General features: G+C 38.3%; 1 protein-coding gene across 1 annotated transcript in view; it reads left to right on the top strand.

Moving 5' to 3' along the window:
* The window catches only part of ARSB (arylsulfatase B), a 201200-nt gene that overhangs the window by 114678 nt on the left and 62429 nt on the right, over positions 1-24093 (top strand). The gene's annotated exons all lie outside the window — the stretch shown is intronic.

Raw genomic sequence — 24093 nt, 5'->3', positions numbered from 1 at the left:
GATTTAGTGCTGCCACTAATCTGACAGGAGGCAGAACTCAGGCAGTAAAGCCTGCTAGCCCACCGCTCACCTCCTGCTGTGAGGTCCAGTTCCTAATAGGCCACAGATGGGTACCAGTCCTCTGTACCTCTGCTCTAAGGGAATCCTCTGCAGATTTCCAGGATTCTCTTTCTGTGCAGCTTTCTCTTCTCTGGTCTTCTGTCCGAAGAGCTCAAGCTCCCTTGGTCTCTGGACTCAGCTCTGTCTGCTCAACTCAAGGAATTCACTGGGCTACATTTCAGTTGCCCTTCCCTGCACCAGGGCTTAGAAATTCTCTCAAGGCAGTAAACTGGGCAATGATTAAAAACTCACCTGCTTTGTTTTCTATCTTGCAATAATCATTGTTCTTTGCCTGATACCCAGTGTCTTGAATACTATTTTAAATATTCTGTCCATTTTTCTTTGGGTTATTTTAGGCAAGAGGGTTGAGTAAATCTAATTTGGCTGCAAGCAGAAGTATCCAAAGAAAAATTTATTGTGCCTTTACTTTCTTTACCGATATCTTCTTGCCTATTTCTCACTTTCAAGTGTTTTAAATTCAATCTAGCAGTACAGACCCAGCTTTTTGCAATAGAATATTTTAAATCTTATGACTCTTCTTCCAAAGCAAGTTTCTTCTTCATTCTACATTTGTAATCACATGTTGTGAAATTTTATATATATATTTAATTATGTTTAATGTTACTAACATTTTTATTTATAACTGTCCCTTTCCTTAGTTCTTAAGTTTAATTAATCGTTTGATTAGTTGATTAATATTTTAAAGTAATTTTTCAGTAGAGGTACATAAATGGTGAGTTCTTCCAAATTTTTGATATGAAAGAATATATTTCTATTACCATTAAATGTAAATAATAATATAGGCCAGGCGCAGTGGCTCATGCCTGTAATCCCAATGCTTTGGGAGCCTGAGGCAGGCAGATCACTTGAGGTCAGGAGTTCGAGACCAGCCTGGCCAACCTGGTGAAACCCTGCCTCTACTAAAAATACAAAAGTTGACTTGGTGTGGTGACACCCACCTGTAGTCCCAGCTACTTGGGAGACTGAGGGAGGAGAATCGCTTGAACCCATGAGGTGGAAGTTGCAGTGAGCCGACGTTGTGCCGCTGCACTTCAGCCTGGGTAAAAGAGCGAGACTCTGTCTCAAAAAAAAAATTAATAATATAAATAATTATTGTTAAAAATGAAAGAATGTATTTATTTCATCTTTCAATCATGATACTTACCAATAATGTTGGCATAAATTCCACTTTGTCAAATACCAAAACTGCAATCCTGTCTTGTTTTTGTTTGCCTTTACCTGGTTCACTTTGCTGTAATAATACTCACCAGTAGACAATAAACTAATGTCTACAGCATCTTGAGCAGAAGGGATTTAACAAGATTTCTGTATATCATTAATATTATTTATGTTTGGATGTAATATGTTGAATGTATTTATGTTTGAATGTTAGAATATTAATATTATTTATGTTTGAATGTAATTACTTATGTTTGAATTCTTTCATATGAAAGAACGTATTCTATGGGGAATGGTGCAAATGGTGATTTTTTTCTTTGAACCATGTATTTAGAAGTGCATTGTTTAGTTTCCAAATTTTGGGTTTTTCCCTAGTTAAATTATTGATTTCTAGTTTATTTCAGTGGTTTTGAGGACCACAAATAATTGAAATGCTTTTTATTATTTCAATTATTATTATTGTTTTTTAACAGAGACAAGGTCTCAATTTGTCACCCAGGCTAGAGTGCAGTGGTGCAATCATAGCTCACTGCAACTTCTGCCTCCTGGGCTCAAGCAATCCTTCCACCCCAGCCTCCCAAGTAGCTGGCACTACAGGCATGTACTGCTACACCCAGCTAATTTTTAAATTTTTATTTTGTAGAGGCGGGGTCTCACTATGTTGCCTTAGCTGGTCTCAAACTCCCGGGCTCAAGCAATCCTCCTGCCTCAGCCTCCCAAAGCGCTGGGATTACAGGTGTGAGCCATCACTCCTGGACTAATTCTTTTAAATTTGAGACTTGGCCTAGTAGATGGTCTTTCTTGTTGTCCACATCAGGTGTAATTGAAAAGAATGTGTATTCTGTAGTTGTTAAGTGTAGTGTTAGGTTTTTCTTTATGATCCAGTCTGTAATGTTTTATTTTAGTAGATGAGTTAATACATATTTATAAATATTTTTATTTCTATTCTTAGTTTTGTCATTGTTTTGTTACATTTACTTTTTATCTTTGACCTTTTATTTAGTAGTTCTTTAATATTTAGAAAAATTTATATTTTATCCTACTGTTTATCATTATACAAATATCTTTATATAATTCCTTAGTCCCTTTTTTCTTACTTAGGTTCCACTATTTGGTTTGTCACCTTTAAATGACATCTTCAGCTTCCACTTATTAACCGTAAGGAAATCAAGCAACTTACGTAACTTTATTCATTCTCTTCCAGTTTTATGATTTAAGTAGTGTTATTCCTACTTTATCAGAGCATGTAATATGTAATACTGTTCTCTCTTTATCCACAATTTTGTTTTAGTTTTAGATCTACAATAATATATTCAATACTGACCACCTATCCACTTCTAAAGTGTTCACAATTATCTCTTAGTTGGAGGAATTCATCCTTGAATAGATTTCTCAGGATTCTTTGAATTCTTGCATGTTTATTAAAACATTTTCTACAACCTTGATAATTGAACACCAGCTCAACCAGTTAAAATAAAACCCTTGTCCCACACTTTCTTGCTTTGAGTTTCTTGAAAATGTTACCCTAATCTTTACTTGTTTTTTATGTTACTGTTGATAAGTCTAATATCAGCCTGATTTTATTCCTTTGCAAGTGACTTTGTGTTTTTTGTCTGGGCACCCAGAAGATTTTTTATTGTCACTATTATTATAGTTATGATTTAAAATCTAAGAATTTTTCCAGATGTGTCGCAAAGGTGACCCTACTGTGTCAGTTTTCTCAGATACAAAGTGAGTTATTTCACTTTGTATATTCAGATCTTCTTTTATTTCAGAGTTTTTAAAAATTACAGTTTTAAATATTATATTCCACTGTTTTGTTTTTCTTCTTCAGGAACTCCTATTTATAGGTATTATTGAATATTCTTTACATAAATTTGGTTTCTGTCAATTTCTCTCGTATCCTCTTTGCCTCTTTATTTTTTCTTTATTTTGAATTAATTATCTTTTCTCTTTTAATTTCTATTCTCTACATGCTTTCACATAGAGAATGTCATGTATAATGTTTTGTCATTTCTAAGATTTTGTCCTTTTTTTCCCAGTTCCCTTCCTTTAAAAAGTGTGGTGTCTGAGTTTTACCATTTCTGAATCATGGTTGTTGTTTCTTTAATATTGGCAGTTGACGATTTCATTATATTTAATTCATGTTGAAATATCCTGTAACAGTTTTCTTCTGCCTTATGACTGTTTTTCCCTAGTAGGAGAGTGTTTTCATTTGCCAAATTTTTGAATTCTCATTTTCTATTTTTTTTAACTCGTATGGTAACTTTGCATAGATGCTAAGTTCTTCTTGGTTTTGTTCACATTTATGTATGTTGGCTTTTCCTGGATCTAAGATAGCAGGCAATCCGTAGGAGTGGGATTTAGACAATTTCATTTACTTCAGGTGCTTCAAGAGCACTGTGTATTGCTATTGTGAAGTGCAGTTTCTTTGCTAAATGTAGCCCCTTTCTTTTTGGTCTGCCTTCTCATGATTCTCTGATACTGTGTTATTGTAATAGAACCCTGATCTTTGGCCATGTCCTTCTTTCCCTTTACCATTCATCTTCCAAAGGACACTTGTTCTTCAGCTGCTCCTCTCTCAGCATCACAGCTGCCCAAGGCAGCCACTCTCGTCCTGCACACTTCCTTATCCAAGCCACTTCCTTGGATTCCCTTTTGACTCCCCACTAGCCAGTGCTTTGATCTGTCAGGTATGAGACCTCTATCAACATTTTGTCCCTTGGGTGTGACCTTCTCTTTCTAGAGTTTATCTTATCAGACATTATTTGAATCCTTTCCCCTTGATATGGTTTGGCTGTGTCCCCACCCAAATCTCATATTGAATTCCCATGTGTTGTGGGGGGGGACCCAGTGGGAGGTAATTGAATCATGGGGCAGGTCTTTCCCATGCTGTTCTCATGATAGTGAATAGGTTTCACGAGATCTGATGGTAATATAAGGGGGAATTTCCCTGTGCAAGCTCTCATTTTGCCTGCCGCCATCCATGTAAAACGTGACTTGCTCCTCCTTGCCTTCCACCATGACTGTGAGGCCTCCCAGCCATGTGAAACTGTAAGTCCAAATAAACCTCTTTCTTTGGTAAATTACCCAGTCTTGGGTATGTCTTTATCAGCAGCATGAAAACAGAGTAATACAGTAAATTGGTCCAGTAGAGTGGGGTGCTGATGAAAAGATACCTGAAAATGTGGAAGCCGCTTTGGAACTGGGTAATAGGCAGAGGTTGGAACAGTTTGGAGGGCTCAGAAGAAGACAGGAAAATGTGGGAAAGTTTGGAACCTCCTAGAGATTTGTTGAATGGCTTTGCCTAAAATGCCGATAGCAATATGGACAATGAAGTCCAGGCTGAGGTGGTCTCAGATGGAGATGAGGAACTCGTTGGGAACTGGAGCAAAGGTGACTCTTGCTATGTTTTAACAAAGAGACTGGCGACATTTTGCCCCTGCCCTAGAGATTTGTGGAACTTTGAATTTGAGAGAGATGATTTAGGGTATCTGGCAGAAGAAATTTCTAAGCAGCAAAGCATTCAAGAGGTTATTTGGGTTCTGTTAAAGGCATTCAGTTTTATAAGGGAAGCAGAGCATAAAAGTTTGGATAATTTCCAGCCTGACAATATGATGGAAAAGAAAATTCCATTTTCTGAGGAGAAATTCAAGCAGGCTGTGGAAATTTGCATAAGTAATCAGGAGCCAAATGTTGATTCCCGAGACAATGGGAAAAATGTCTCCAGAGTGTGTCAGAGGTCTTCATGGCAGCCCCTCCTATAACAGGACTGGAGGCCTAGGAGCAAAAAGTGGTTTCAGGGTCCAGGCCTAGGGTCCCTGTGCTGTGTATAGCCTAGGGACTTGGTGCCCTATGTCCCAGCCGCTCCAGCCATGGCCAAAAGGGGCCAATGTAGAGCTTGGACCATGGTTTCAGAGGGTGCAAGCCCCAAGCCTTGGCAGCTTCCACATGGTGTTGAGCCTGCCAGTGCACAGAAGTCGAGAATTGGGGTTTGGGAACCTCCGCCTATATTTCAGAGGATGTGTGGAAATGCCTGGATGCCCAGGCAGAAGTTTGCTGCAGGGGTGGGATACTCATGGAGAACCTCTGCTGGGGCAGGACGGAAGGGAAATGTGGGGCCAGAACCCCTATACAGAGTCCCTACTGGGACACTCCCTAGTGGAGCTGTGAGAAGAGGGCCACCATCTTCCAGACCCCAGAATGATAGACCCACGACAGCTTGCACCATGCACCTGGAAAAGCCACAGACACTCAACGCCAGCCCGTGAAAGCAGCCAGGAGGGAGGTTGTACCCTGCAAAGCCACAGGGACAGAGCTGCCCAAGACCATGGGAACCCACCTCTTGCATCAGCGTGACCTGGATGTGAGACATGGAGTTTGAGATCATTTTTGGAGCTTTAAGATTTGACTGCCCCACTGATTTTGGACTTGCATGGGCCCTGTAGCCCCTTTGTTTTGGCCAATTTCTCTCATTTGGAATGGTTGGATTTACCCAATGTCTGTATCCCCCTTGTATTTAGGAAATAACTAGCTTGCTTTTGATTTTACAGGCTCATAGGCGTAAGGGACTTGCCTTGTCTCAGATGAGACTTTGGAATGTGGACTTTTGAGTTAATGCTGAAATAAGTTAAGACTTTGGAGGACTGTTGGGAAGGCATGATTGGTTTTGAAATGGGAGGACATGAGATTTGGGAGGAGCTGGGGTGGAATGATATGGTTTGGCTCTGTGTCCCCACCAGATCTCGTCTGGAACTGTACTCCCATAATTCTCATGTGTTGTGGGAGGGACCCAGTGGCAGATAATTGAATCATGGGGGCAGTTTCCTCCGTACTGTTCTCGTGGTAGTGAATAAGTCTCATGAGATCTGATGGTTTTATCAGGGGTTTCTCCTTTTGCATCTTCCTCATTCTCTCTTTGCCTGCTGCCATCCATGTAAGATGGGACTTGCTCCTCCTTGCCTTCCACCATGATTGTGAGGCTTCGCCAGCCATGTGTAACTGTAGTCCAATTAATCCTCTTTCTTTTATAAATTGTCCAGTCTTGGGGATGTCTTTATCAGCAGTATGAAAATGGACTAATACACCCCTCTTGTACCCCCTCACCCTCTTTTGCATAGTTCTAGCCTGACTCTGCCCTTGGGTGGGTACCAGTCCTGACTCTTCAGGTCTCAGAGGGTTGTTTCCTCACTTCACCCAGGGTTTAAATAGGCCTTGTCTCCTGCTTGTGTCATAGGCTTCTGCTTTGGTTGATTTTACTGTCTTTCTTTATCAATATGGTTTTTAAAGAGAATGTATGAAGGGATTTAAAATTTAGATGGCCACCATTATTCTATGAAAATCTAAAAATTCACATGTTCTTAGGTTCTTATTCCACTTTAAGAAAAACAGCACTAGAAACTATAGATAAAACATTATACATATGGTTTATGAAATAAAGATGATAGGAACAACAACCAGTAGCCCTGCATGCAAAGACTATGAAGTGACTATCTATTTTTTTTTATTATTATTATACTTTAAGTTCTAGGGTACATGTGTACAATGTGCAGGTTTGTTACATATGTATACATGTGCCATGTTGGTGTCCTGCACCCATTAACTCATCATTTACAATAGATATTTCTCTTAATGCTATCCCTACCCCCACCCCCCACCCCACAACAGGCCCCAGTGTGTGATGTTCCCCGCCCTGTGTCCAAATGTCCTCATTGTTCAGTTCCCAACTATAAGTGAGAACATGCAGTGTTTGGTTTTCTGTCCTTGAGACAGTTTGCTCAGAATGATGGTTTCCAGTTTCATCCATGTCCCTACAAAGGACATAAACTCATCCTTTTTTATGGCTGCACAGTATTCCATGGTGTGTATGTGCCATGTTTTCTTAATCCAGTCTATCATTGATGGACATGTGGGTTGATTCCAAGTCTTTGCTATTGTGAATAGTGCTGCAATAAACATACGTGTGCATGTGTCTTTATAGTAGCATGATTTATAATCCTTTGGGTATATACCCAGTAATGGGATCACTAGGTCAAATGATATTTCTAGTTCTAGATCGTTGAGGAATCGCCACACTGTCTTCCACAATGGTTGAACTAGTTTACACTCCCACCAGCAATGTAAAAGCATTCCCATTTCTCCACATCCTCTCCAGCACCTGCTGTTTCCTGACTTTTTAATGATTGCCATTCTAACTGGTGTGAGATAGTATCTCATTGTGGTTTTGATTTGCATTTCTCTGATGACCAGTGATGATGAGCATTTTTTTCATGTGTCTGTTGGCTGCATAAATGTCTTCTTTTGAGAAGTGTCTTTTCATATCCTTTGCCCACTTTTTGATGGGGTTACTTGATATTTTCCTATAAATTTGTTTAAGTTCTTTGTAGATTCTGGATATTAGCCCTTTGTTACATGGGTAGATTGTAAAAATTTTCTCCCATTCTGTAGGTTGCCTCTTCACTTTGATGGTAGTTTCTTTTTGCTGTGCAGAAGCTCTTTAGTTTAATTAGATCCCATTTGTCTATTTTGGCTTTTGTTGCCATTGCTTTTGGTGTTTTAGACATGAAGTCCTTGCCCACGCCTATGTCCTGAATGGTATTGCCTAGGTTTTTTTCTTCTAGGGTTTTTATGGTTTTAGGTCTAACATTTAAGTGTTTAATCCATCTTGAATTAATTTTTGTATAAGGTATAAGGAAGGGATGCAGTTTCAGCTTTCTGCATATGGCTAGCCAGTTTTCCCAGCACCATTTATTAAATAGGGAATACTTTCCTCATTTCTTGTTTTTGTCAGGTTTGTCAAAGATCAGAAGGTTGTATTTCTGAGGGCTCTGTTCTGTTCCATTGGTCTATATCTCTGTTTTGGTACCAGTACCATGCGTTTTGGTTACTGTAGCCTTGTAGTATAGTTTGAAGTCAGGTAGCATGATGCCTCCAGCTTTGTTCCTTTTGCTTAGGATTGTCTTGGCAACACAGGCTCTTTTTTGGTTCCATCTGAACTTTAAAGTAGTTTTTTCCAATTCTGTGAAGAAAGTCATTGGTAGCTTGACGGGGATGGCACTGAATATATAAATTACCTTGGGCAGTATGGCCATTTTCATTATATTGATTCTTCCTATCCATGAGCATGGAATGTTTTCCCATTTGTTTGTGTCTTCTTTTATTTCATTGAGCAGTCGTTTGTAGTTCTCCTTGAAGAGGTCCTTCACATCCCTCGTAAGCTGGATTCCTAGGTATTTTATTCTCTTTGAAGCAATTGTGAATGGGAGTTCACTCGTGATTTGGTTCTCTGTTTGTCTGTTATTTGTGTATAGGAATGCTTGTGATTTTTGCACATTGATTTTGTATCGTGAGACACTGTGTTGAAGTTGCTTATCAGCTTAAGGAGATTTTGGGCTGAGATGATGGGGTTTTCTAAATATACAATCATGTCATGTGCAAACAGGGACAATTTGACTTCCTCTTTTCCTAATTGAATGCCCTTTATTTCTTTCTCTTGCCTGATTACCCTGACCAGAACTTCCAACATTATGTTGAATAGGAGTGGTGAGAGAGGGCATCCCTGTCTTGTGCCAGTTTTCAAAGGGAATGCTTCCAGTTTTTGCCCATTCAGTATGATACTGGCTGTGGGTTTGTCATAAATAGCTCTTATTATTTTGAGATATGTCCCATCAATACATAGTTTACTGAGAGTTTTTATCATGAAGCGCTGTTGAATTTTGTCAAAGGACTTTTCTGCATCTGTTGAGATAATCATATGTTTTTTGTCTTTGGTTCTGTTTATATGCTGGATTACATTTATTGATTTCCGTATGTTGAACCAGCCTTGCATCCCAGGGATGATGCCAGCTTGATCTTGGTGGATAAGCTTTTTGATATGCTGCTGGATTCGGTTTGCCAGTATTTTATTGAGGATTTTTGCATCGATGTTCATCAGGGATATTGTTCTAAAATTCTCTTTTTTTGTTGTGTCTCTGCCAGGCTTTGGTATCAGGATGCTGCTGGCCTCATAAAATGAGTTAGGGAGGATTCCCTCTTTTTCTATTGATTGGAATAGTTTCAGAAGCAATGGTACCAGCTCCTCTTTGTACCTCTGGTAGAATTCGGCTGTGAATCCGTCTGGTCCTGGACTGTTTTTGGTTGGTGGGCTATCAATTTATTGCCTCAATTTCAGAGCCTGTTATTGGTCTATTCAGGGATTCAACTTCTTCCTGGTTTAGTCTTGGAAGGGTGTGTGTGTCGAGGAATTTGTCCATTTCTTCTAGATTTTCTAGTTTATTTGCATAGAGGTGTTTGTAGTATTCTCTAATGGTAGTTTGTATTTCTGTGGGATCGGTGGTGATATCCCCTTTATCATCTTTTATTGTGTCTATTTGATTCTTCTCTCTTTTCTTCTTTATTAGTCTTGCTAGTGGTCTATCAATTTTGTTGATCTTTTCAAAAAACCAGCTCCTGGATTCATTGATTTTTTTGAAGCATTTTTTGTGTCTCTATCTCCTTCAGTTCTGCTCTGATCTTAGTTATTTCTTGCCTTCTGCTAGCTTCTGGATGTGTTTGCTCTTGCTTCTCTAGTTCTTTTAATTGTGATGGTAGAGTGTCAATTTTTAGATCTTTCCTGCTTTCTCTTGTGCGCATTTAGTGCTATAGATTTCCCTCTACACAGTGCTTTAAATGTGTCCCAGAGATTCTGGTATGTTGTGTTTTTGTTCTCATTGGTTTCAAAGAACATCTTTATTTCTGCCTTCATTTCGTTATTTATGCAGTAGTCATTCAGGAGTAGGTTGTTCAGTTTCCATGTAGTTGTGCAGTTTTGAGTGAGTTTCTTAATCTTGAGTTCTAATTTAATTGCACTGTGATCTGAGAGACAGTTTGTTATAATTTCTGTTCTTTTACATTTGCCGAGGAGTGCTTTACTTCAATTCAGCAAGAAGAGCTAGCTATCCTAAATATATGTGCACCCAATACAGGAGCACCCAGATTCATAAAGCAAGTCCTTAGAGACCTACAAAGAGACTTAGACTCCCACACAATAATAATGGGAGACTTTAACACCCCACTGTCAACATTAGACAGATGAACGAGACAGAAAGTTAACAAAGATATCCAGGACTTGAACTCAGCTCTGGATCAAGCAGACCTAATAGACATCTACAGAACTCTCCACCCCAAATCAACAGAGTATACATTCTTCTCAGCACCATGTTGCACTTATTCCAAAATTGACAACATAGTTGGAACTATCTATGTTTTTAAGTTCAAACTAAATGTTTAAGGAATGCTATATTATTTGATTCCCTAATTTCCCAACCTTTTGGATAAAAGGGCTTCTATCCTACACTCACAGTATGGAGTGCTCTGAGGTTGTTTCAGATTGTTTTGTTAGGTGGTTTCATGTTCCAGGAAGCTACATCTCATGCCTGATCTCTTCCATGTTAGTCTGCTGCTTGCTGCGGGGGTGGACATAGAGAGGAAAGCAGCCAGTGTTCGGGGTGAGAGGAGGCACGATGGTGCCTCTCTAAGGACAGTTCATGGAAGATCATCACTCTTTTTTTTTTTTTGTTTAGCGTAGCCCCTGATTCCCATCATTCGATGGAGGCAAAGCAAATCCATCTTCTTCTACTTTCTTTGGGATCATGTTTTGATTCTTATGGCAGAATCCAAGAATGTGTTGTTCGTCTCTTCAGCATTGGCATTAGTGAAAATCCCCTTGGGACTTTGGCATATGGTCTTCCCTTTAGTTTCCAACGCTGTTGCCAGTTTTCATCTTTTTGTAATTCTTCATGGATATTAAAATGGAAATTAGAAGAAAGGCATATTAGTCCCTGAAGTTTATCCTGACATTAACCCAGAAGTTCTACCAATTATTTTTCAGTAATGAATAGGAAAAGATTACATTTAAGGGTATGATTCAGTGATTTTTGATATTACTTTTTTCTCTAGACTACTTAAAAAACTTAATAAGCCTTCTTAATAAAAATCTACATGAAAAATATCTTTCCATATATAACTCTAGACCCAGTGAATTCAACTTACATATTTCCTCACTGAATTTCATCAACATTTTCTAATTTCCATGCCTATACTCTTGATTTATGGTAATATTTGCATGTTGAAATGGCTTTTCAAGAAGCATGGGATTTACACAAACCAAAGATCACCTGCCCCCCATACACACACACCCTTAACAAAGGAAATAAGTCCTGTAAAGAGTTTCACCGGGATAGTGGTTAAAAATCGGTACTCTTTGATTAGATGTGGTTTAAATCCTGTCTCCTCCATTAATTACTTGTGCAGTCTTTAAGCATTGATTTCCTTGTGTAAAATGTAATAATAGTTACATTTGTCTGTAACAAATATAACAAATAACAACCTATCCTGTAGACACCTACGTGAGGATTAGTGAGAGAGTGTGTTTGAAACATTTAGCACCATGCCTGGAACATTGTAAGAACTCAGTAGCTGGGAGTGAAGATGATAACAACGATGATGGTGCTTCCACAGGGTTAACAGGTCAGACATTACCCTGTGGATGTCTTGGTCAATGTTTTCATTAGTAACTGGGGTTTTTTTTTCCTTCAAAATTTCTTCTCAGAAAGTACTGTCATTGCTATTTCTAAAAATTTGATACTGCCTTTCAGGGTGTGTCTTCTATGACAGATGGTCAGCAGCTAGTGGTAAAAGAAGTATGGAATGTAATAGCATTTCATTTATTTATGGGAAATGTTTTGTTGCCCCACCCTTCAACTAGTAGGAAAATGAAAATCAAAAACTGGAAACTATTTATAAATGGACAGTGCTGTGATCTCAGTGTCTGAAACTGTAGACTTTTAGAAAATATTTATAGCATATTGGAAACTGGTCACTGGTCAGTGGCTGTCTCCTTGCCTTGTTTTTGTAAATAAAAATACTCTAGAAAATGTGAAATTTGGGGTAAATTTAAACAGAATACTGAAAATATCATCAGAGACAATGATATACTAATGATATACTACTTTATAAGTTTTCAAGAGAAGAGGGTGAAGAAAAATGATTAACTTTTATTAATAGAAGCATTTGCAGTTAATAGAGATACTTGTTTATGGAGCCTTAAAAATAAACCAAATGAATGGAAACACCATACATTTAAGGAGACACTGAGGCCATGTGTACATTTTAGTGAGCAGAGAATTTAGCACAGTGGTTAGAGATGGGATTTGGGGGTCAGTCTGGCTGAGTTCCAAACCCAGTCCTATTACCTGCTCAACCACATGATTGTGTAAGTCACTTAACCATGCCATGCCAAGCTTGTCTCTACCTCACAGTGTTGACTGTTGAATGAAATGATACATGTAAAGCATTTTAAATGGTGTGTTGCACATAAAAAATGTTCTATCAATGCAAGCTACTGTTATCCAAACTAGCCTTGCCAAAACCAATGAAACCCCAAAATAACTAGTTTGGTTGTTATAGGCATGGGTAAAACTTGCCAACTTCACCGGTTTAGAAGTAGGTCTTCATCACTAAGTGGCAAATGGCAAACAAGATAGTTCTGTTATTTTCTTTACATAGGTCTTTGTCTACTTACTGCCATAGCCAATAATATGTGCTGGGATGGGGGTAAACATTGTACGGTGGCAATCCTTGAACTGTCCCATGGGTGCCTTCCTTAAAGAAGCTAATTAGAGAGCTCTGCTTTGTTCCTATCAGCCTGAAGCCCAAGTATTTGCTGCAATAAAAACACCCATTACCTTGGTTCACCTAAAACCAGGACATTTCATGAACTTGTGTGATTATTGAAAACCTGTTTATCATTAACACCGTCAGTCATTATTTAGAGATTTTTATTTCACAAATAAAATCAACAGTCTAATAAAGACAGTGTTGCTCATGCAGCTAAACTATAGCATCTGCCAAAACTAAAAAATAAGGAAAATACCTAGATAACAGATTGCAATATATATTTTTTAATATACAGTCTATAATGAGTAGACTGTGTGACTTGACTATATTGACACTGGTATTTTTCTAAAAAGAGACTCTCATATTGGAGAGAACATCATAAAATGTCTTAGAAATTAAAATTATATCTACCCCGGTGTGTTTCATAAGGGAGCACTTGCCAGCAAGAAGAATAGGTAGGAACATTAATGTTTCATTTTATCTTCATATTATTCTTGTGTCTGTGTCCCAGGTTATAGTCTTTGAGGTTATATTATTTCCATGTCTGCAGAATCTGGATCTATATTTTACAATAAAAGGGGTTTTGTTGCCTCATGCAATTCTCATAACAACTCTGTAAGATAGGTACTTTTATCTAGACTCTGCTGATGAGAAAAACAACACCCAAGTTTATATAGCCAGTAATTTCTGGAGTTGGGATGCACACCCTGAAAGGCTTTGCTCCCAAAGACAATGCTACACTTCTTATGAGAGAGTGATGTCTTCAGAAATTGGTCAGGAGGAAAGTTCATTTTCTGATGATTGTATGGAAATGAAACTTTGGAACTGTATGATGTCCTGGGATACTATAGTATTTGTAGCATTACCTGAAAATGAATACATACATGTGTGTGTGTGTGTAGAGAGAGACATAGAGAAGATAGAGGCTAACACATGATTATAGTATAGCAATAATCAACTCCACAACCATTTTATGGTTCTGATAGGGCCACTGTTTATTCTGCAAGATCACAAGTGATCACAAGAGTTGATATTGCTGAAACTGTGTTATGAATGTACAACATACACTTTTTCTCCAACCCACTTTGGTATACACACCTTTGTAGAAGAAATTGTGTCATTGTGATAAAGCTTTGTGTTCAAGGTACTAATATCCCTATATGGTGTATATTAAGATATTGATTATAGGAAGTTATCAACAGATTTCTTAAGATACTTTCTGGGGAACCAGGACTTTTTTTCAAGGGGAAGCCGTTATCATTATATATGGACTTCTTACCTAAGTGTCCTAAAAGCTAGATACCCATCTTTTGCTCTATAGAAAAAAAATCAAGAATTTAGAACATGTAATCATATATGGTGACCTCTGTAACAAGGCCAGAGAGCAGTGATTCTTAATCTTAGATGTGGGTTAAAATCAGATTGCATTTTTGACAAGGGTGCCAAGATAGTTCCATTGGGAAAAAATAGTCTTTTCAAAAATGGTGCTGGGATAACTGGCTACCCACATGCAGAAGAATGAAGTTGAAGAAGCGTGGCATCAGCAAGCTGGTGGACTAGAAGACCCTAGTGCTCTTCTCCCTCAAAAAGATAGCCAGAACAATGAATAAACAACTTCATTTTAACGAAAATAACTGAGGAGGAGTGCAGCGGTGCACAAGAGAAGTAACAGATACCCTGGTGAGCACAGAAACTTGGGATGGCCACATAGAGAATGGGAAGAAATGCCAGGCCTCCATTACCCTAACCCCAGCTGGAAGCAGCTGGGAATGAACTAGGAGGAACATCTCCCTACTGCAAGGAGGTAAGCAAAAGGATCCCAGCGGCCCCATCAACACCGTGGATACCTACAGACCTGAGCACTGGGGTCCCCTGCAATCCTCACAGGCACTAAGCCTAGCTGAGGGAGCTGCCTGAAGTCCACATGTCCGTGCTTTCCCCAGAGAAGGAGCCAACACTATGATCCACACCCTGTGGCCCACATAGCTACCGTGCTATGCCATCTTGGACTTGGAACTATGGCTGGATGTGTCTTGCTCTGGGGGCAAGTATGCATGGCTCTCTTTTATCCCTGAGGCTAAGCCATTGCTGAACTGCCCCAGCCCAATGGCTTGACATCCCCAAGTCGAGCAACTGTTTTGTGCTTCCCTGTGGGGCCAAGCAGAGGTGGAGCTGCTCCACCTCCCACCACCCTTTCCTCCTCAGGCCAGAGCTGAAGCAGTGTCCTGATTCCTGGGAAAACAGTACTTTGACTGCTCAGAGAAATCATGCCCCTCCAATGCCTAAGTCAAAGTAGCACGCTGCATCCTAGGGAAATGGTGCCTGGTCCACCCAGAACAGTCATACCTGCTGGACTCAAGCCGAAATGACACATCACCCTCTGGGGAATTGGTACCCTGGCTGAGCTGAATAGCTGCAAATCCCACGGCTGTGCTGACATGGTATCCTGTGTCCCAGGGAAACAGAGCAGTGGCTGAGCTGAGACACCCCATCCTGCAGGCCAAACAGCTCTAGTGTCCTTCCTTCCTGGGGCTGTACTAGCCTCCTGAAGTCTGAGCTGCTGAGACACCCTTGTCTCTGGGGAGTGGGGTCATTGCTGTGCTGCTCCTTGTCTTCCAGGGCCCAAATAACAGCTGTGTTCTGCCATTCTAGGATATAGCATATTTCTCTGCAGAAACCTGACAAGCCAGGAGAGAAGTGGATGATGTATTCAAAGTACCAAAAGAAAAAAAAATTGTCAGCTAAGCATGTGATACCCAGCAAATCTACCCTTCAGAAATGAGGGAGAAAGAAAGTCTCCCAGACAAGTAAAAACTGAAGGAATTCATCACCACTAGACTGGCTTTATAAGAAACACTCAAGGGAGTCCTATATCTGGAAGAAAAAAGATGATAATCATTCTCATGAAAACACACACAAGTGTAAAACTCGCTGGTAGAGCAGATGCACAAAGGAGAAAGAGAAAAGACTAAAACCTTGTTACTGCAGAAAACCACTGAACTACAATGATCTCAAATATCTTTCCTGACCACAGTGAAATCAATAACAAGAGGAACTTTTGAAATTTTACAAATACATGGAAATGGAAGTTAAATATGTTCCTTAATCGTCAGTGGCTCAATAAAGAAATTAAGAAGGAAAATGTTAAATGTCTTGAAACAAATGAAAATAGAAATACAGCATATCAAAAACCTATGGGATACAGCAAAAGAAGTGTTAAGAGGAAAATTTATAGCAATAGATGCCTACATCCAAAAAGTAGAAGGATTTCCAATAAGCAACCTAGGAATGCATCTCAAGGAACTAGAAAAGCAAGAACAAGCCAAATCCAAAATTAGTAGAAGGAGAGAAATAATGATGAAAGCAGAAATAAACAAAATTCACACTAAAAAATAATACAAAAGATCGATGAAATGAAAAGTTGGTTTTTGAAACGATTAACAAAACTGACAAATAATTAGCTAGATGAATCAAGAATGTAAACGGTCCAAATAAAATCACAAACAAAAAAGGAAACATTGCAACTGATACCATAGAAATACAAGTGATCATGAGAGACTATTATGAACAACTATATGCCAACAAATTAGAAAATCTAGTGGAAATGGATAAATTCATGTATACATACAATGTGCCAAGATTGAACCAAGAAGAAATAGAAAACCTGAATAGACCAATTATAAGTAATGAGATTGAATCGTGTAATAAAAAGTCTCCCATCAAAGAAAAGCCCAGGACCTGATGACTTCATTGCAGAATTCTACAAAACATTTAAAGAACTAATAAAAATTCTTCTCAAACTCTTCCAGAAAATTGAAGAGGAGGGAATTCTTCTAAACTTATTCCACAAGACCAGCATTATGCTGATACCAAAACCAGACAGAGATACAACAAGAAAAGAAAACTTTAGGCCAGTATCCCCAATGAACATAGATGCACAAAGCCTCAACAAAGTGCTAGCAAACTGAATACAGCAACACATTAAAAAGATCATTCACAGCCAGGTGTGGTGGCCCATGCCTGTAATCCCAGTGCTTTGGGAGGCCAAGGCAGGAGGATCACTTGAACCTAGGAGTTCAAGACCAGCCTGGGCAACATAGGGAGATCCTATTTCTGCAAAAAATTTAAAAATTAGCCAGGCATGGTGGCATGCTCCTATAGCCCAGGTACTAGGGAGGCTGAGGTGGGAGGATTGCTTGAGTCCGGGAGATTGAGACTGCAATGAGCCATGATCAAGCCACTGTACTCCAGTCTGGGCAACAAAATGAGACCCCATCTCAAAAAATAAAAATAAATTTAAAAGATCATTCACCATTATCAAGTGGGATTTATCCCAAAGTTGCAAGAATGGTTCAACATATACAAATCCATAAACATGATACGTTACATCAACAGAATGAAGTATAAAAACAACATGATCATCTCAATAGATACATAAAAAGGATTTGATACAATTCAACATCCCTTCATAATCAAAACACTCAACTAATTAGATATAGAAGGACCACAGCTCAACACAATAAAGGCCATATATCATAAGCCCATAGCAAACATCACACTGAATGGGAAAAAGTTGACAGCCTTTCCCCTAACATCTGAAACAAGACAACGATGCTCACTTTCACCAATTTTGTTCAACATAGTAATGGAAGCCCTAGCCAGAGCAATCAGGCAGTAGAAAGAAATAAAGGGCCTCCAGAATGGAAAGGAGGATGTCAAATTGTCCCTGTTTGCAGATGATATCATCGTATATACAGAAAACCCTAAAAGCTCTCCCAAAAAACTCTTACAACTGATAAACAAATTCAGTAAAGTTGCAGGATACAGAATCAACATACAGAAATCAGTAACATTTCTATATGCCAGCAACAAGCTAGCAGAAGAGAACACACAAAAAATGAAAAGATATCTCATATTCATAGATTTGAAGAATAAATATTATGAAAATGATCTTACTACCAAAAGCAATCTACAGAGTCAATGCAATCCCTATCTAAATACCAATAACATTCTCAACAGAAATTTAAAAATCCTAAAATTTATATGGACCCACAAAAGACCCTATAGCCAAAGCAATCCTGAGTGAAAAGAACAAAGTTGGAGGCATAACGCTGCCAGGTTTCAAAAGATACTATAAAGCTATAGTAACCAATACAGCATGTTACTTGTGTAAAAAACAGATTCATATACCAATGGAACAAAATAGAGAACCTAGAAATAAATTCGTGTATTTATAGCCTACTGATCCTTGACAAAGGCACCAAGAACATTTATTGAGGAAGAGACAGTCTTTTCAATAAATGGTGCTGGGAAAATTGGATATCCATATGCATAAAAATGAAACCAAACCTGTATCTCTCACCATATATAAAAATCAACTCAAAATGGGTTAATGACTTAAATATAAGACCTGAAGCTATGAAACTCCTGAAAGAAAACATAGGAGAAATGCTTCAGAACATTGGTCTGGGCAAAGATTTTATGGAGAAGACCTCAAAGGCACAGGCAACAAAAGCAAAAATAGACAAATGGGATTATATCAAACTAAAATCTCCTGCACAGCAAAGGAAACAATCAACAGAGTGAATAGATAGCCTGCATAATGGGAGAAAATATTTGCTAACTCTTCATTCAACAAAGGATTAATATCCAGAATATATAAGGAACTGAAACAATTCAACAGAAAAACCCCCCAAATAATCCAGTTTAAAAATGGGTAAATGAGCTGAATAGACATCTCTCAAAATAAGAAATACAAATGGCTAATAGATTTATTTTTAAAAATGCTCAACATCACTAATCATGAGAGAAGGCAAATTTAAAACCACAATGAGATATTATCTCAACCCAGTTAGAATGGCCATTACCAAAAAGTTAAAAAATAACAGATCCTGACAAGGTTGTAGAGAAAGGGGAACTCTTATCCACCATTGGTGAGAATGCAAATTAGTCTAGCCATTGTGGAAAACAATATGAAGGCTCCTCAAAAAACTAAAAATAGAACTACCATATGATCCAGCAATCCCACTACTGGGTATATATGCAAAGGAAATGAAATCAGTATATCAAGGAGATATGTGCACTCCCATATTTATTGCAGTACTATTCACAATACCCAAGATATAGAATCAACTTAAGGGTCCATCAGTGGGTGAATGAAGAAAATATGGTATATATACACAATGGAATACTCTTTAGCCATAAAACAAAATGAAATCCTGTCATTCACAGTAACATGAATGGAACTGAAGGTCACTATGTTAAGTGAAATAAGCCAGGCACAGAAAGATAAATACCACATGTTCTCATACATGGAAGCTAAAAAACGTTGATCTCATAGAAGCAGAGAGTAGAGTAGTGTTTTTCCTGGGGGATGGGAAGGGTAGGGGAGAGGAGAATAGCCAAAGATTAGTTAATGGATATAAAAGTACAGTTAAATAGCAGGAATAAGGTCTAGTGCTCTATAGCACTATAGGGTGACTATAATTAACAACAATTTATTGTATATTTTTGAATAGCTACAAGAGTGAATTTTGAATGTTCCCAACACAGAGAAATGATAAATATTTGAGGTGATGGTTATGCTAATTACACTGACTTCTCATTACACATTGTACGCATATATTGAAATATACTGTAGCCCATAAATATGTATATTTATGTGTCAATTAAACATAATAAAAGAAAAAAAGAGAAGATAATGAAGTTGGATCTCTACCTCACAGCATACAAAAAAATTAACTTAAAATGGATCATAGACCTAAATGTAAGAATTAAAACTATAAAACTCTTAGAAGAAAACTCAGGAGTAAAGCTTTGTGATCTTGGGTCAGACAGTAGTTTCTTAGATAAAAGTAACACAAGAGAAAATACATAAGTTGAACTACATCAAAATGCAAACTTTTATTCTCAAAATGATATTCTCAAGGAAGTGAAAAGTCAACCCACAGAATAGGAGAAAATATTAGCAAATCATGTATCAGATAAGGGACTTGCAAATAGAATATATAAAGAATTCATGCAACTCAATTATAAACAGACAAGTAGCCCCATTAAAATATGAGAAAATGATCTGAATAGACATTTCTCCAAAGAGGATATATAAATGGCCAATACATACATGAAAAGATGCTCAACATCATTAATTATTAGGAAAATGCAAATCAAATCACAATGAGATATCACTTTACACCAACTAGAATGGCTACATTCAAAAAGACACATTAATAAGTGTTGTCAAAGATGTGGAGAAATTGAAACACTTATTATTCCTGGTGAGAGTGTGAAATGGTGCAGCTGCTTTGGAAAATTGTTTGGCAAGTCCTCAAAATGTTGTAGAGTTACCATATGACCCAGCAATTCCACTCCTAGTTATAGACCCAAGAGATATGAAAACGAATGCCCACACAAAAACTTGTACATGACTGTTCATAATAGGATTATTCATGATAGCCAAATATTGAAAACAATTGAAATATTAACCAACTAAATGGATAAAGAAAATGTGATATCGTCAAGCAATGGGATATTATTCAGCCATATAAAGGAATGAAATATTTGATGCATACTACCACATTGATGACCCTTGAAAACATTATGCTAAGTGAAAGAAGCCAGCCACAAAAGGCCAAGTATTATATGGTTCCAGTTATATGAAATGTCCAGAATAGGCAAATCTGTAGAGACAGATTAACGATTGGCTAGGGCTGGGGAGGGGAGTGAAGTAGAAAATGAAGAATGACTGCTAATGGGTACAGTATTTCTTTTGGGAGGATAAAAATGTTCTAAAATTAGACTGTTGATGATTGTGCAACCATGTAAATACACCAAAAACATTTAACTGTGCAGTTTAAATGGGTGATTGTATGGTTTTAAAATTATACTTCAATAAAGCTAAGTTTGGGTACTTTTATAAATCTTTATGCCCAGGCTGAAACTCAGACCAATGAACTCAGTCTCCTGGGATTGAACCCATGCATCAGTATTTTTTAAGAGTTCTCCAGGTGATTGTATTGTGCAGCCAAGGTTGAGAATCATTATGTTTGAATCAACCCTAATCCAAATAAGTTTTTAATTTAAGAGACTCCAAAAGGGTTGAGATCCCATGTGGAAGGACTCCGGGAGGCTTCTTCAAACCATGATACTGCAAGTGTGGTCCTGAGACCAGCAGCATCAATATCACCTGGGAAGCTATTAGAAATGCAGATTATTGGGCCCCATTCAGTTCAAGTACATCAGGATCCATAGTTTAACAAGCTCCCCAGATGATTCATATGTACATTAAAGTTTGGGAGGCATTGCTTAGGAGCAGCAGTTCCCACGCTTGGCTGCACATTGGAATCGCCTGGAGAGTCCAAAAGTACTGATGCTTGGGTTCCGCCGCCAGTGATCTTACGGGTATGAGATGCAGCCTGTGCATCTGGGGTTTAAAAGCTTCCCGGGTAATTCTAATGTACAGCAAAGTTTGAGAATGAGTACTGTAAAAAACAAGATACCTTTTGGCAAATAAGATGGTTAATAAAATTTTCTTATTTTGTTTTTAACAGAAGGATAGAGGAACATGCATAAGAAAGTGGAGATTATTGATGTCAAAAATTTCCAGAGGAGTGAGGAAGGGATGGGAGTGAGACAACAATGGAAAACGTTTGCTCTAAAAAAAAAATTGAGGGAAAAAAACAAAAACAAAAACAGAAAACTCACCACACACCAGGCATTTTCCTTCTAAATGCAAGAGGGGGATCTTTCATGTGATTATTGGAGACTACTCAAATTTAAGTGGCCAAGAATTTGTGGGTTCTTAAGAGGGTTTTTAAATTAACGCTGAAGACATATGGGTATTTACTGAACTTCCCTTTCTTTGAATTTATAAAGAGAAAGTTTATTAATGTGGTGGTGAACATTTCTTCCTAAGCTGTGTACCCATGTCCAGCTTCTTCGGTCTGGGGAAATTTTAACTCCTCAGTAGACAGTGGGCCTTGCGCAGGGTCTGGGGCATGCTCTTCCTATATATGGCATTCAGCCCTGAGGATTCTCCTCCCCAACAATCGGCCATGTCTCTCTAATGACCATTGTCTCTGCCATTTACTGGTCTTTTCAAAATTATGACTCTAAAATATCTCCTGGGCAAAATTATGAGGCTTGCAGAGTTAGCTTTGAGATTTCTCATCACCCACCCCTTCCTCTCCTTCCAACAAGCTCCATTTTTGTCCCATGCCCCCAGATTTTCTTCTCCAGGTGACTTGAACCCACCTTCTTGGTTGCAGTATCAGTACACTGTACCCTTGTCTGCACTGAAATTAACCATGCAGTTTCTGTGCCTTCTTGAGTTGATGTGTGTGTGTGTGTGTGTGTGTGTGGTGGTGGTGGAGGGTATAATTACTTGAATCTGTGTTAATAAAGTGTTAACTATTAATGGAAATCCACAATCCCTCTATATTTCCCCCTCAGGAAGTCCCTAATGGTGTTTGGTCATTGTTTCAATCACTTGTCACATATTGTGTTTTCTTGGCCCATATCTCTAACCACATCCTTATCAAAATATTCTGATGAGTGCATTTTAAAAGTATAATCACAACATACTTAAGATAGTTGGAGGGGTTGGCTCCTATTTGCATCACGATGATTCTGCCTATGAAGATTTTTCCTAACAGTCAACTAGGATTATACACAACCCTTGGTTTCAAAAAATCATCTCATCATATTAAATTTACTTATTTAAAAATACCTGTGACTCTTCTGAATAATGAAAAAAATGACATGAATGAAGAATATGTATATAAACCCTCTCTAAAGTTATTAGGAAAATATTTTTATTTAATTGTGCCTAAGGTTTTGGGGTATTACAGTGAACTCTACTTTTAAAGCTGCGTAGTTATATGTTAATATATTGGCCCTGAAATTTTTGAGTTTTCAACCTATAGTCCAGAAAAAGCCTTTATTAATAGTTGCCCTAAAAACTTAACACAAAAGTTTTACTTAGCTAAATCTAAATTTAATCAGTAGCTTTACCCCACTTCCAAACAATATAAATACTTTAAAATGCTTTCATTTGATTTCCTTTCCTTGCTTGCTATTATTTTCCAGGATTTTAACTCGTTTGTTTAGTTTTATTTGTTTGTTTTAAGAGAGTCTCACTTTGTCATCCAGGCTGGAGTGTAGTGGTGTGATCATAGCTCACTACAGCCTTGAACTCCTGGGCTCAAGGGATCCTCTTGCCTCAACCTCCTGAGTTGCTGGGACTACAGGCATGCACCACCGTGCTCAAATTTAGTAGTAGTAGTAGTAGTAGTAGTAGTAGTTAGTAGTAGTAGTAGTTAGTAGTAGTAGTAGTAGTAGTAGTAGTAGTAGTAGTAGTAGTAGTAGTAGTACAGACCGGGTCTCTCAGTATGTTGCCCAAGCTTGTCTCAAACTCCTGGCTGGCCTCAAGGGATCCTCCCATCTCAGCCTCCCAAAGTGCTGGGATTATAGGCATGAGCCATTGTACCCGGCATACTTGTTTGGTTTTAAGCCCACAAATTAGACATCATCATCATTCTATTTAGATTTTCTCATATTTACCATTTTCTTTACATATCATTCCTATTTCCATTCAGAGCTTCTGGGATCAAACCCTAGTTCCTGGCATTTTGGACTGGTTGATAGTCTCCAGGATATTCAGGCAGTTAAGTGTCTCCGAAAGAAAATGAGAAAAGAAAGATCCTGGGAAATATGCCCCACCCCCACCCCTGCAGTGCTGCCGCTGCTGTCCCAGGACCGTGGGCACCCCTGAATATTTCCCTTCCACTCTCTCTGATCACTGTGTTTTATGGAGTAGAGGGGGACAATGACATCTTATAGAATACTAAAGTTAAATATGCTCAATTTAAGGAGCTGTCATTTATTCTGAGATTGTGTCTTTCCTACCTTTTTTGTTGTTTATTTTGTAAAATAATGGTGATGGTAGTTGAAGTTTGTTATTTTGTTTTGTTGTAATTAATTAAGATTTGTTTTTATATTTCCTTACTTGGCAAATACAAAGTTGTGAATCACAACCCAGATTTTCTGAAATTGTATTGGGCATTGAAATCCCAAACCACTGCTATCAACAGCTAACTGTGAGTTTGGGGTGTGGACACTGGGACACCTGAAACCATGTCTTGGTTACGTCAGGAGCCTTATTGA

This window comes from Pongo pygmaeus, chromosome 4 (genome assembly GCF_028885625.2).
Source record: "Pongo pygmaeus isolate AG05252 chromosome 4, NHGRI_mPonPyg2-v2.0_pri, whole genome shotgun sequence".
Lineage (NCBI taxonomy): Eukaryota > Metazoa > Chordata > Mammalia > Primates > Hominidae > Pongo > Pongo pygmaeus.
Note: the sequence above shows the minus strand (reverse complement) of the source record. Positions and strands in the feature narration are given on the sequence as shown.